The sequence below is a fragment of the Trachypithecus francoisi genome, unplaced genomic scaffold (genome assembly GCF_009764315.1).
Source record: "Trachypithecus francoisi isolate TF-2019V2 unplaced genomic scaffold, Tfra_2.0 Lachesis_group21, whole genome shotgun sequence".
NCBI classification, from domain to species: domain Eukaryota; kingdom Metazoa; phylum Chordata; class Mammalia; order Primates; family Cercopithecidae; genus Trachypithecus; species Trachypithecus francoisi.
The window spans coordinates 10814424-10829402 of NW_022681467.1; the positions used below are offsets into that span (position 1 = coordinate 10814424).

General features: G+C 42.1%; 1 protein-coding gene and 1 pseudogene across 2 annotated transcripts in view; one reads left to right on the top strand and one right to left on the bottom strand.

The window, feature by feature from the left end:
* Window positions 1–14979, bottom strand: part of MACROD2 (mono-ADP ribosylhydrolase 2) — a 2183277-nt gene that overhangs the window by 457038 nt on the left and 1711260 nt on the right. The gene's annotated exons all lie outside the window — the stretch shown is intronic.
* LOC117068435 lies at window positions 4060–4419 on the top strand (annotated as a pseudogene).

Genomic DNA, 14979 nt, shown 5'->3' on the forward strand with positions numbered 1-14979 from the left:
TTTACCATAATTTCCATATAGTATTATTGAATACTACACATTATGTGTATATATCTATATATTTATCTAGAGATAGACAGTAGATAGATGATAGACATATAGATAGATAGATGGATAGATAGATAGGCAGGCAGAGAGATGATAGATAGGCAGATAGATGATAGATAGATAGATAGAGAGATAGGCAGATAACTTGCTAAACTTAATTAAGCAAGATTTCTGAGTTGTGGTTTTACTGGACAAGAAGCTTGGGAATGTCAAAGCCCATAGCGTCCTCGTATCTGTGAATCTAGCTCCTAGCATAGGTCCTGGCTTATATAGGGGGATCTGTGCCTCTGAGAATGAATTTGTTCATGGCTTCCAGCTCCTCTCCCCATCCCCACTTTACAAACCTCCCCTCAGTCATCCATTTTCTTCTCACTAACAATGTGTTGAGCTCCAGCTAAGGCATTCCCAGAAAAGAAGTTACAGTCATTAACATATTCATTTATCAAATATATGATGAGCATATAAGTTAGCACTGTCATGAAAGAAACTGGACATACTTGGTGAATATGTTTTATTAAAATTATCTATGCCTATGATGTAACAAATTTAGTGATTGCAATCTGGGTTTTGTATATAGTTTATATTAGATTGAATTCTAGTTATTTAAAAACAATTAGAAACAGTTTTGCTTCCAGACAGGTGCAAGTCATGTGAAAACATGCACACACATCCCCAAAACTTCTCTTCCTACTGACATGGAATCTACTTCATTCTTGGTCCTTGGGTTACTCATAGTCCTAAAAATTATTCTCTGCTAGAATTTGACACTAAGACTGAAATGTAATATTTTTCCAGAATTAACACATTGATATCACTACAGTAGTTCCCTTATCTGTGAGGGATATGTTCCAAGATCCCCAGTGGATATCTGAAACTAGGGATGGTACTGAACTCTTCATACACCATGCTTATGCCTATACATATATACCTACGATAAGGTTTAATTTATATAAATAGGCACAGTAAGAGATAAACAACAATTAATAATAAAATAGAACAATTATAACAATACACTGTAAGAAAAGTTACGCAAATGTGGTCCCTCTCTCTCAAAATACCTTACTGTACTGTGCTCACCCTTCTTCCTGTGATGTGCCAATGTGAGGAGATGAAGTGAGGTGGATGACGTACGCCTTGTGACATAAAAGGGAAATTCCAGAAATAAACATATCATAAGCTTTAAATTGCACACTGTTCTGAGTAGTGTGATGAAATCTCAGGCCATCCTGCTCCCTAAGACGTGAATCGTCCCCGTGTCCAGCATATCTACACTTTAGACGCTACCAGCCCTGTTAAGTCATTCAGGGGCTGTCTTGGTTATCAGAGCCACTGTCATGGTATCGTGGTGCTTGTGTTCAAGTCACCCTTATTTTACTTCATCATGGCTCCAAAGTGCAAGCGTAGTAATGCAGTTTTTTGGACTCAACTTGACTGCAAGCAACTGAAACTGCGAAAAGAAAAACCACAAATAAGGGGCCACTGCTGGAAAAAGTCCACAAATATCTCACATTTAAGAGATTGCTTCCTTGGAGAATGTCTTCTTCAACTTATTTGGAGAGAACTTGTTTCTCAATAATGGCAACGAGTTTGAAGTCATTTTTCATCAGAACAACAAGACTATGCACCATTAGCCAAACTCAAAGCACCAAAGAGTATATTCTCAAGCACTTTCGGAATGAAACAACTGTTCCATTCAAGACAGATGACAGCAATGCCTCACCCCATCCCTTGGTCCTTCCCTCTTCAGTGTGTACCCACCTGAGCCACCACTACCAGCCCTGGCACTGCCTTCTCACTGCACAGCCCACCCACAGTTAGTGCACATCTATCTTTACCTCCCAAATCTAAATCTATTCTTGTTCTGTTTTTGAACAAATATATCTAAAAATGGCATGAAGCTCTTGGGGCATCACTACAAAAGCCAACTCAAGCCTGAGGTATCCATACAGACTTGAAGTGTCTAAACCACCCCTACACATTAAAGTCTAATCTGCGTGGCTTGGTGGGGTATGTGCGTCTTCTGGATAATATTATTTCCTTCCCTAATTTTCACTTAATCAATCCGAGGGGAGGGTGGAAGTCGTCTGTATCGGAGCTGTGAGTCCAAAACAGCACTACTTTAAAGACAAATTCCGAAGACGTTAGGTACATGAAAGGACCAGAACTCGCATTTACAACACCTTCCTCCAGATGCAAATTATTCTGTTTTGACTTTAAATAAGTTACTATAGTATTACATCTGGAGAGAAATTAATTGTGTACCCCTTTTATATATTTTCTGCAATGATACTCTCAAACTGTTTAGAGGAAGTTTTTTATATTTTTAAATAAATAATTCTTAATACATTTTGGGGAGAACAAATTCTTGCAATCTGCATGTCCTGAGCAAAGTTTTCTGGAAGAATTGATGAATTCTGAGAAAACCCTTGAGGCCACTCAAGCTGAAAAACTATGCGCTATGGCTAGTTAGGAACTTAGGAATCTTAACTTATTTGAGGCCAACATGCAATGCTGACATTGTTCGAAGCAGGTGGGAAGAAATAATTTGAAATAGGGAGAAGAGACTTAGAATGAACAAATGCACATGACTCAATGAGAGCAAAGGGCAATGTGTTAAACTGTTCTACCCCAATCATGTGAATGCAGCCTAAAAGTTCAGCCCAACATCTACCTTGACTTTTAGAAGAGCATGAACAAAGTGACATCCCCAGGTATCCTCAGGAACTGCTCGTGACTCAGAACATTCCCTTCTGGGCCAGATGATGTTCCCCCTACCCCTCACCCCAGGCCCCCAGTTATCGCTGAGGAGTCCACAGCATCTTTTTTTCTGTGACCTTCTCTAAAGTCAAACCAATACCAACCATGTGTTCCCAGAATCCTGAAACTCATTTACTGCTTGATAACACATTTTCAGTTATTATTTCTACTCCTTAGAGCACTGCCTTAGTTATGTGTGAGTTTGCCCTGACTTTAAAGATGCCATCTAACTGACAATGATGTAAACAAACAAACAAACCAACCAAAAAAACAGCTTGGTGACTTTAACAGCTTTTAGTCCACTTGGGTGGGTGATGACAGGGGCACTTCCGAGAAGGTGGGTCCTCTCTGGAGTCTCTGGAAATATCTCTAGGAACTACCATGTAAATTTAAATTTAGAAATAAATTATATAATAATTTATAATGATAATTTAGAAATAAATTACATAATTTAGAAATAAATTTAAATTATATAGTCTAAGTGCTTCTTCCACCTTCAACAAACTAATAACAATGTTAATAATAAGCAGCAGTCATTGCACATTGCACAGGTGTCTTTTTCATAGCTAACATATTGTTATCTCAGTTTATCCTATTACTGTTTGAGGTAGGAGCCATTACAATTCAGTCTGCAGACCAGGAGGCAAGGTGCAAGAGAGGTTAACTAACAAGATGTTGTCCTTGGCCCTTTTTTTTTTCATCCAATGATGTAAATATCCAGCCTGGGTTTTTCTCTCTTGTGCTCCAGAAGCAAAGTGATCATCCCTTCTTTGATGCCCCCAGGCCCTGAGACTCATTATAACAAACCCCAACACAAACACATTCAGGAAAAAAAACCTCATTCTCTTCCACCCCACACTCATTCGTTCCTTCTTAACTCAGTGAATGGTACACTTAGTTTCACAAGCTTGGAAACTGGGCCATATCCAAAGCACTGCCCTGACTTGTCCCCCATTTCCATGCAGTCACATATCTTCTGAGTGTCCTTCTGTTCCGGAGAACTGCTTGGATTCAGCCTCGCCATCATTTCATCATTTCTTAGATCACAACGGCAGTCTCCTATTAGCTTCCCTGCCTCTGCCTCAGCTATCTGGAATGAAAATTTGTTTAGACCACCCCCTGCTTAAGATGATTGATGGGGAGTAACCCTATTGACAGGGCCAAAGCAGCATCACAGGATATCCCATTTCCCCTCCCCACCTCTCAGTTGATTGACTTCCTGGACCTCCTATACTCTATTGTCCCAGTCCCACAATGTCCCAGAAACTAAACGAGAACACTGTGGAGGAGACAGGCAAGAAGAAGCAGGAAATGCAGGAGAAAGAAGGTACTCTCCCTGAGAGAGTGGAGAAGCCAAAGCTAAAGGCCAAATATCCAAGCCTAGGACAAAGGCCTGGGGGCCCAGCTTCCTTATGAAGGGATTCCGGAAAGGGAAAAAGTACTTTGCTCAGGAGACTACAACATGGCCAAAGCCAAGTAGGAGAATAAGCAGCTGCCAAGTGCACAACCAGATAAGAACCTGATGACTGGTGACCACATCCCCACCACACAGGATCTGCCCCCAGAAAATCCTCACTCATCACCAGCAAGCCAGCGGGTGGCCAAGTTGAATGACCTTGTCCGGGGCTCTGCCAGATCCTGAGATGCTGAACCTCTGGGTCTGAAATCGCCATTGCAAAATTGTAACTGAGACAGTGAAAGAGATCTGACTGAACCAACTCCATCTTGCCTCTAACCTCCAAGCTGTCTTTGTTCATTACTGGGTGTAGGCTGAACTAACTTTATAGTTTATAGTTTCAAATAAAGACCACAGCAGCCCTTTCCCAAAACAAACCTCCTTCTTGCCTAGGGACTGGAATGCCTTTGTAGGACTAACAGATTAGCCACAAGATTAGAAATTACGGTTTAGGAGTCATGAAGCCTGTGGCTACAAGATTCTGACCCTCCCTACATTTCTCCTAAGATCAGTGCTTGAGATAGTTTGCTTGGTGGATCAGCTGGCACCACTCAGATTGATAAGTGGGCTCATGTGATCTTGTGGCTCACTCTGGAACTGACTGACTCAGTGCAAGTGGACAGCTTCAGTTCTCTCTGGTTTCATCTCCGACCAACCAATCAGCACTCTTGACTCACTGGCCTTCCTCCACCCACCAAATTATCCTTAATATCTCTGATCCTGGAATGCTTGGGGAAAAGTGATTTGAATAATAAAACTCCTGTCTCCACACAGCCGGCTCTGAGAATTTTACTCTTTCTCTGTTGCAAGTCCCCTGTCTAGATAAATCAGCTCTGTCTAGGCAGAAGGTAAGGTGAACCCGTTGGGCAGTTACAGGTCCTGTGTTGGCTTCTGACCCTCCCATCTTTTGCAGCCAGGGGTGAGGAGGTGGCTTGGGCATGGGTTAGAGAGGCAGAAGCCCCTGCCCATCAGTGTCCCAGCACACGGAGCCCCTAGGGCTAAGCACCAAGACCGTGAACATTTTTTGTTTTACCTTTTTTCTAAATAACAGTTGAGAGAAATCTCAATGAAATCTTGGGGGTAGGGTTGGGAGGGTGAGGTGAGACTTGGAGGAATATGAATTAGAGCTTGGAGTTGATAAAAACATTCCTGATGGTCCTCCTCCTTAACCACGAGGCTGGTGTGGGATAAATATGAGAGGAGGAAGTGGAGTCGACTAGAGATGAGATGTAGTTCAGCTTTGCAGATAACTGCCTTGTTTCCATGTGGCTGGAGACCTGGTGTGAGATTAAAGAAACTCAATCTGCATAGACAGATGCAAACAGCTCCTCTGGTTCTGCAGAGTTAGCTGAGAACACAATGTTAATTGTTCAGTTAAAAAAACATCCTATCCTTGAAATAGATTTTCTGCTGGGAGAAGGGCAGTGAGTTGTGGGGAAAGGAACCATGAGTGTGGAGAGCCCCAAGAGCCCAAAGGACTTTTTCAGTGTTTGAAATAAACCCCACCAAAAAAAAAAAAAAAACAACAAAAAGAGAAGATTAATGATGGCCTTCTAGAGACATCAGATAACTACTCTGAATCTCGTAACACATCCAAAAACACCCATCTCGATCTGTGCCCATCCTGCCTGCCCTGTTTCACTCATCCTCCCTTCTATATCCTCATGTTCCATAAGTGTTGCTTGTTTTTCATGCCTGCATCAATTGTTGTTTGTTTCTAAAACCCTGTCTCCACCCTTCAATATTCAGTCAGCTATCATTATTTCCAGAAAGCCTTCCCCAAACTTCCTCTCCACCCCACCTTCCCTACCAAACACAACCAGCACAGAAGACCACTGTTACACTACACAGCCTGAAGCTATTCTGTTTCCTAACAAGAGACCAAAAGCCATGTCTCCCATTTCTGTAACCCCAGGGCTTACCACAGTGCCTGGCACATAGTTGATATGCCTATACCTACTATTTATGAAATGAATGAATGATGAAAAAGATAGAATTCTCTGGCCATGAATATATGGGATGTGTATACTTTGCCTTTTCCCCCAAACTGAAAACTTATGTTCACCTGTCTGTATAAACACATTCATATTTATCAGTTCAACTGAACCTCTACTTTTGTTTTGAAACATAGGGTAACCATTTTCTTTCCAGCTATTAGCCATTGTTGGATCAGTTTTCAATCTAAGTTTTGTGACGGGATGTAATTCATAAACTTTATTGGCCTGACACAAGTTTTAAAAATTACTATAAATCCTCCTTGGCTATCCTGGAAAAACTTTAACTGTGCTCCCCAAGCCCCAAATCAAATTTTTTCCCCATCCTTCCTGATCTCAACATGAATGATCTAATCATGTCTGTTGTGTCCCTGTGCTGTCGAACCACATTTGAATTATGCGCACTAGACCAACTGACTCTCAGCATAGATTAGTAGGAAACAACAGATAAACACAGTAGAAAAACTATAGGGAAAAAGAGCACAAACCCTGGTAACTTGAAAAAAACAAAAACAAAAACAAAAACAGTACAGCAGGGATTATTCTGCACAACAGGAATAGTATCTTGAGATGTGGTAAATGGAACGTTAGTCTCGAACCCAGAAACATCCTTGGAGAAGTCACTGTTCTACCACAGCTAAGGAGATGGATACTCACAAATTGTGTTTGAGATCTGAAGTGCCCGGCCTGAACAGACGGAAAAGCATTAGCAGTCAGGGAGAAGGGAGTGAGGAAATTGAACCCCATATGGGTACACCACTCTAGTAGCCATGTGTAACACAAGAGGCTCCATAAACCTGAATCACTGCAAATGACTGAAGCAAAGAATTTCAGGATTTTCAGTGACAAAGCCCAGAATACCATATGGGCCTATCAACACTAGTTAGAACTGGAAGAGGAATTTGACTAGCATGAGGGATGGTAGAGAAGACTGTATAGAGGCAAGAGAGGAAATCCAATTTGAGATGGAATTAAAGTTAGAACCAGGCAATTCGGGGTGAAGAACAATCCAAGCCAGCATCTAGAGGTATGGAAGGGCAGACACAGCAGTCATGTCCTGGGAAGTTTACCAGAGCAACAGGCCTGCTCAGGTGAAAAACAGAGTTCTTAGGTTAACACTAATGAGCTACCAGGTGAAGGTCCAAGAGTAGGTTTCAGCCCAAATGTAAAGGAACTCTTCTTTGAACTTCTTCTTTGGTACGACCCTACGTTATCATAAAGAATGGGGAGCTGGCTGGGCACGGTGGCTCATGCCTATAATCCTAGCACTCTGGGAGGCCAAGGAGGGTGGGTCATCTGAGGTCAGGAGTTCGAGACCAGCCTGGCCAACATGGCAAAACCCTGTCTCTACTAAAAATACAAAAATTAGCCGGGCGTCGTGGTATGCGCCTGTAATCCCAGCTACCAGGGAGGCTGAGGCAGGAGAATCGCTTGAACCCAGGAGACTGAGGTTGCAGTGAGCCAATATCACACCACTGCACTCCAGCCTGGGCGACACAGCGAGACTTTGTCTCAAAAAAATAAATAAAATAAATAAGTAAATAAAGAATGGGGAATTTATGGAGTGGGAGACAAACTCCACCCACCAGGGTTGTACACCAAGGAGGCTGCCCTCACTTTTACTCATAACTGATACCAGCTTTCCACTTTGGCCTACGGTCTGCCTGGAGCCGACAACTTGTTTATTCCATTTAGTAACCACATTTGTTTTCAGTCACTCCTGGTCTAAAATAGTCTCTCCTGGGAGTTTCACTCAAATTAATATATTACAATACTTTTACACTGCAGTTCAAAATGGGCATTTCAGGGCTCCCTCATGCTTCTCACAGGTGCCTCCCTGCCTTCTTCCCTGGGTTCCATTTCTAATTTTGCACCTGTCATCTGGCAGTGGCAGGGAGGGATAAATGTCTGTTTTTGTGTGTGAGGGCTTCAAAGTGGAATTGGGAAAGAGCAGGACACTCCTCAGTCCAAGGCAGGCCCCTGGACCATGGTGGGTGTGAGTGTGTGGGCTGTGGTCACTTCTTGGCTGGTCTCTTCTGCTCATACCTTCACTGGTCTGGGTTCCTGTGCTGCTAGTATCGAGTGCTGGCTCAATCACAGATGATCTCTGGATACTATCTAGAAATCTCCATGGGCGTCCCCACAGGAGTCCCTCCCTCAGCTCTCATGAAGGTGTCCTCCCTCTCACCCTGAGGCATTGAGAGGACAACATACCTTTTGTGACCACTACTCCAGATTTTTCCTGAATGAAAAACTAGAAATTCCCACCTTATCAACTTGACCCTATGAAAACCTGGAAATGGTTTTTCACCTGTGAAAATTCTTATTTCACATCTAGGTTAACAGTGTGCAGAAGTTTCTCTCCTCACATGGAGAGGGGGTGGATTCACTCAGGTGGGGGATGCGATCTTAGACCCTTTCTTCAAAAGCTCCTCCATCCTGGTCAGCATTTCAATATTCTGATGACACGAGCATGCCTGTGTTTTGAGTAGAACTTGGTGCAGATTGGGTGCTGTTGTCTCCTCAGAACCGTGAGGCCTTCACCTTGGCTACACTTTCGGGATGGAGGAAGGTCAGCAGCAAATAAGGAATTCAGGAAAGGCATGTTTAGGGGCCATTCCCCATACCCTGCATACACCACAAATGGGATCAGAAAGCATCTCAGCAAAGCGGAGACAACGTTACCTAAGAGGAACAGGGAATGTGCTAAAAAGAGACGTATGCACAATTTTATTTTTAAAGCAAGAAGTAAGAATTATCTGGCAGAAATATAAAAAGTTTTTTTTTTCTCTTGAATAGAGACATGAATATATTAGTTTGACAGAGATCTTAGAAACTTAATAAAAAAGTTAACACCCACTATTCTGTATGTTATCAAAACCAAGAGTATCTGAGTCCTGGTTCTTTAAGATACAACAATCTCCTCGAGCTTTGCAATTCTTTATGTCTACTGTCTTTACTTGGATTTTCAGTCCCTTGACAATCCATTTTGTATACAATACTTTTTTTATTGTAACGGAGTATGTGGTATATTTAGCGATAGGTAGTGATTACAGTTTAAGTAAAATTCAGATGTATGTGACCTGAGTTGACAATCAGAAGAAGAGATACCTTGAACATGTGGCTTGGAGCACAGCTTCACAGGTGATGCCATTCTGGGGAGCTGGCATGCTTCCCTTTACTCCAATTATAAAATGAATTGCAATTCCAGGATTTTCCAAATGTGGAAAAAAAATATGGGTTTTAGAAGCTGGGAAATACAGCAAGCAATGGGAGTAACCAGGGGAACTGGTTATGGGAGAAAATTATCAAGAAAGGTGTAATACTTATTTTCACTTGTATGAATAACAAATGGATAATAGAATAGATAATAGACAAGAAGAGAATCATCTAAATCTATCATTTGTTGCGTGTTTCCTATTTGTTTGGCATGATGTTAGGTGCAACAGAATATGGAAATAATTAAGGTAATTAAGGTGACTTTTCAAGATCACACAGCAGGAATGAACTGACTTACACTGGTTTTCCTGTGGACAACTGAAAAGCAGCAAATTACACCTGTGAGTCTGGGTTAAAGCCATAATCCTACTTTAGAAAGAAATTTTACCCCTTCCTCCCATCCCTCATTCACACCACCTGCTCCCATAGGTCTAAGGTGCAGTCAAAAATAGTAAGTGGCTCTATAGAACCATGACAGCAGCAGGTCAGCAATCCTTGCCATTTGGATTATCAGTCTGTTTGCCTGTGTATTCAGCCAACTTATCAATTTTAAGATAACACGGTCAGACTTTCCACCCTTCTACATTCTTTTCAACAGGGTCGCTAAGAGGCAAATTACACTGTGTGAAGGCAGCCTTAGAGTGGGTGGAACCACAAATATTTCGAAGTCAAAAAAGACTGGATTCAGATCCCAGCCAAGTGGCCTTATGCCAAATTAACTTCTGGAAGCCTCCATCCTCTTATCAGTGGAATAGGTCATTATAAATAGCTTTCATGGTTATTGTAAAGCTTTAATGGGATGATATCTTAAAATTCTTAATGTGGTGATTGATACAAAGAAAAAACACCATATGCTAATACAGAGGGCAACAACCTTCTTGTTTCAATTAAAATGATTTTAGAGTTCATAGGGAGAGAAAAAATGAAGGTTTGATGTTTAAGCATTATACTGCTATCTACCTTTTTCAAGGCAGGAAGGACAGGCACCGAATTAAGTTTGAAGTAAGGTGATTTCTGTAGTATTATACAGACATGCCAAAATATAATGCTGCCATGCTCACATGCCAATAAAGACCCAAATCAGGAGAGAACAAGCTGTCATAATAAGTAGACAAAGACGTTGGTAATTTTAGCAAATCTGGAAAGATCTGAGCAGATGCAGAACTACAAAGCCATTATTTTCTGACTGCCTATCAACATGAAGAGTTCAGCAGGGTCACTGTGTCTGTCATTTTAATATAGCCAACTAGCCAGGGCACTGTCACACTAATAAAGTAGGTGCAGCTTAATTCTCTTAACATATTCATTTTAGCCTGATAGAGTTATAGAGATGCAGCTGAATATTTTTCTCTCTTTTTGCCATAGGGAAAATGATTTCTTCATCCACTTATTAAATGACAGTCTCTTGGCTCCCGTGTCCAGGCTGAAATGTGTGATCATGCTGTCCTTCCACTGTGAGGCTGCTTTTCAGGCAGCCTGTCAGTCTGTCTATCCTGTTTTATTAGTAAGCGATGGGAAAATGCACTAGACACCCTTCTCTCAAAAGAAGCGGTCCTATTTGCTATAGCCAGAAGCCTAAGATGTTTAACAGAAATGTGTAAAATTTTCTCTTTTCTGCATTCATTCCTTTCTGTCCAGAGGCACATTCTACAGACCATTTTAAAAACGACTATAAGAAAACAACAGAGCCATCGTTTCTATTCATTCTCTCTTACAGTATTGGAACTTCTGTGATTCTAATTCCACTGCCCCTGATGAATAGCTAAAGCTTTGGTGGCAGCAGAGCATTTCTTCTGCAGAACGTGGAGGTCTGCAGTCTCATTTATTTTGCTACGTGTCCTATGAATATGTTTTTTTAAAAAATGTTACTCCTGAAAGAGCTTCATTGCAAAAGAAATTTCTAGCATTGTCTCAGGTTTAATCAATTGCCCATGATTTTGCAGGCCTTAACGGGAGAAGACAGAGATAATGTAATGTGCATTATGCAAAGTCAGCTAAAAGTGAGGATGTGGAACAGCATCAGGGACCATTATCTCCCAGAAGAGTTGATGCAATAGAGGCAGACAATTAGATTAGAACATTTTTCTAACCAGGACAGAAGGAAAGTCTTGGGGACAAGATAATGTTCAGATTTGGGCAACAGCCAGGAGGTAACGATCACGAGCCGGCGTGGCATGGCAGACTCTTGCTATAGCTGTATTGGCTGTACTCTAGAATTTGACATAAGATGAACTCCTCCTGGAATTAAAGCAATGGGTTTTATTTCCTAAGGTAGCAAATGAACCCATAGTGTGCTGTGGCTTGGATATCTGCTTCGTTCTCAAAAACTGTATGAAAATCGACTCCACCAGTCGGTCACCATTATGTTAGCTCCTTGTGGGACGTACTGCAACATGCATGCCGCCGAGTGGTGGTGGGAGGATGGAGAACTAGGGAATAAATACAAGAAAAAAGCCCTGGCCTCATTAAAAGGTGCTTTGTTATATAGACATACATACAAATGCATGTTGATCTAGGATGCCCAATCCCCACTGCATGCCCAGCTCCCGGGAATTTGCTCACAGCCTTATAGACATCATCTAGTAATAGCTTAAATTGCTAGATTTAAATCACTGCCTACAATAGATGCATAAATAAAATTGTTTAGAAGCAATTATGGACTCATATTTCAACAAGAACAAATGAATACAGCACAACCTTAGCTTGTAAGTGCCGAGGGTGTCATAGTGAAGGAATAATCAGAGTCACTGGTAATGACTCAGAAGAGACCATCAGAGGGATGTTAGCTGGCATATTCATTCCCATGGGACTGTGACCAGCACCTACTCTACTAAGATACCTATACGGTCCTTCACGCACACCAACTGGAAGTAGAAGAAGAGACTAGGCACCAGGTAGGTGTTGGCAAGCATGCAGGATGTTTATTAACAACCGTGGTGAGAAACCCATAGGTATAAAAAACGGCCAGAGCATATATGCCAAGTTAGCACATGAGTCAATGATGTGCAGAGGAGGCTGGATGCCAATGGACACAGCTTGGTGGCAGAATCAGAGGGCAGGCTTCCAATCGTGACTGCCATTGTGTTATCTTTGGGCATTTGTGCAGGGAGGCGGGTAACTTCTTTGAGACTCAGTTATTTCACCTGTAAAATGAAGCATTGCTATCTACCGTAAGGTTTGTTACAAGGACTAAATAAGGCACAATTCACATCATGTGCAGCGTCTGCACATACAGCAGGCTCTCCATGAATGAGCAGTGTGCTCTTAGCTGTACAGACTGACACGAGTCTCTTAGGATTGCAAAATAGCAACCACGATTCATGGCTATTGGCAGACTGAGAGGGCAGAGTGGACTTTGCTCACTGGGGCAAAATAAATAAATAAATAAATAAATAAATAATAAGCTTTTTGGTTAAAAGACATAAAAAGAAAAGCACAAGATGAAGTGAGTCAGTGAAAGTCCCAGTCATCTGAATAGCTTGAAATGAGAAAGAGAGCATCTGATGCTCTTCTGCCTTCTGTATGAGGCCACAGCCAGGCCAGAAATGCAATTATTTTTACTGGTCCAGTGTTTTTCCACTGCTAACACCAATTCACAGGTTGAAGAACAGGCTGCAGTGGAGGTGAGGAGATATTTCTGGTCAACTCCAAATCCAAAGCACATGGTAAATGCAGAGAATACCGAGAGCTGCAGGCGGGATGCCTACACGAGATGCCTGTAGTAGGTTGAATGGTGGTCTCCCAAAATATGTCCAGCTGGAACCTGTGACTGCGGCCATGTTTGGAAAAACGGCCTTTGGAAATGTCATTTTGCTAAGATAGATCATCCTGGATGCATCTCTGGGTGGATCCTAGACCCAATGGCAAGTGCCCCTGTAAGAGAAAGAAAAGGAGAAGAAACAGAGGAGAGAGCCACGTGAAGTCTAAGGTGGAGATGGGAGTTATGCAGCCACAAGCCCAGGAACACCCAGGGTTGCCGACGGCCATCAAAAGCTAGGAAAGAAGCAAGGAATGAACTCTCCCTCAGAGACTCTGCAAGCAATCAACCCTGCCAACACCTTGATTCCAGACCTTTGGCCTCCTAAACTGACAGAATACATTTCTGTTATTTTAAGCCTTGCAGTTTGTGGTGCTCTAGGAAACTAAGATCATGTCCAGGAAGGGAAGAAATAAAGTGGCAATGGTTGTGGGAGAAGTAGATGGGTAACATACTGAAGTTGTCCAGCAAACAGAAGTTCAATCTACCCACTTCATGTTTGATATATGAGCTAGGGAGCAGTTCACGTTAAGTGAAATTCTTAACGTAATTTTGCAATGTAAGTATTTGTCCTGTGCTTCAGCTATTTCCAGGAGTGCTAGCAAAAGGGAGACAGAAGAAGAAATATTACACACAGCAATATTCAATGCAATTCATTGCCTGGGATAAGCTGTAGAAGAATGCACAGACTATGATGCTATAGAAGGAAGTAATAGCACATTCTGGGACTTTCTGCCTGTGAATTGAGTATCTATGGTCAATCTGTATCTCCTGAGAGGGCTGGTAAGGGACCGAGGGCCATTATATACATTTGTGGTGGCTGCAATGATATAATTTACACTACAGCTGCCTAACCCCTGCTGATCCTTTAATAAAGCATTGAGAAATCAGAAATTCCATAAAGCAATATGATTAAACCAATGACAACAGTAGCAGTTAAGAGTTGCAGGTCTCAATACCTCCCATCGTTCCTTTGCATTCCATCATGACACAGTCCTCCAGCATTCTTGAGAGCTTGCATGTGGTGGTACAAATCACCTTCCACTCACATGGGCAGGATTTTACAAATGTTCATGGGGACAGTTTGGATACTGAATTCTCTGTATTCCAAATTAACTCAGAGAAGCATATGGATGGCTGTATGGAGCTGCCTCTGGGCATCTCGGGCTGATGGTGTGTTCCAGTTTAGTCAAATACATTTCCAATATTGCTGTGAGCTAATGGAGAGGAATCATACGCATTTGCAATGTTTGGCAAGACGAACAGGAGCTTGTTTCTCAGTTCTAAAACAATGAATGCACCGTACGTCTTGTTTTCTCCAACTCTCATTTCAGAAAACAAAGATACCATCAATAAGATTCCCAAGTTCTTCCTTGTCTCACCTTCCCTATCCACTGTCTCTCTTTCCTTCCCTCTCTGTTCAAGACAGGGTAACCTAAAGGGGGTGTAATTAATGAGCTCCATCCCAGAGCACTTGGGGGTGGGTGGGTCCCTGGAGTCAGAAAGCAAAGTGGAATTGTCAAGGGGAGGATTTCAGATCATTTGTTAAGTCTGCCTTTCTGCTTCTGGAGGAATAGAGCAGGTGAAAGAACAGCAGGATGTAGCTGGGAGATCATCCCACAAGGACTGGGTAGAGGCAGAAACAAAAAGAAGAGCCCAGAATGGGCTGCCGCAGGCACATAAGGGGAGGGAAATGATAAATTAAAAACATTTAGGGGGGCCGCAAAAGATAAAAGCAGAAATAAAAT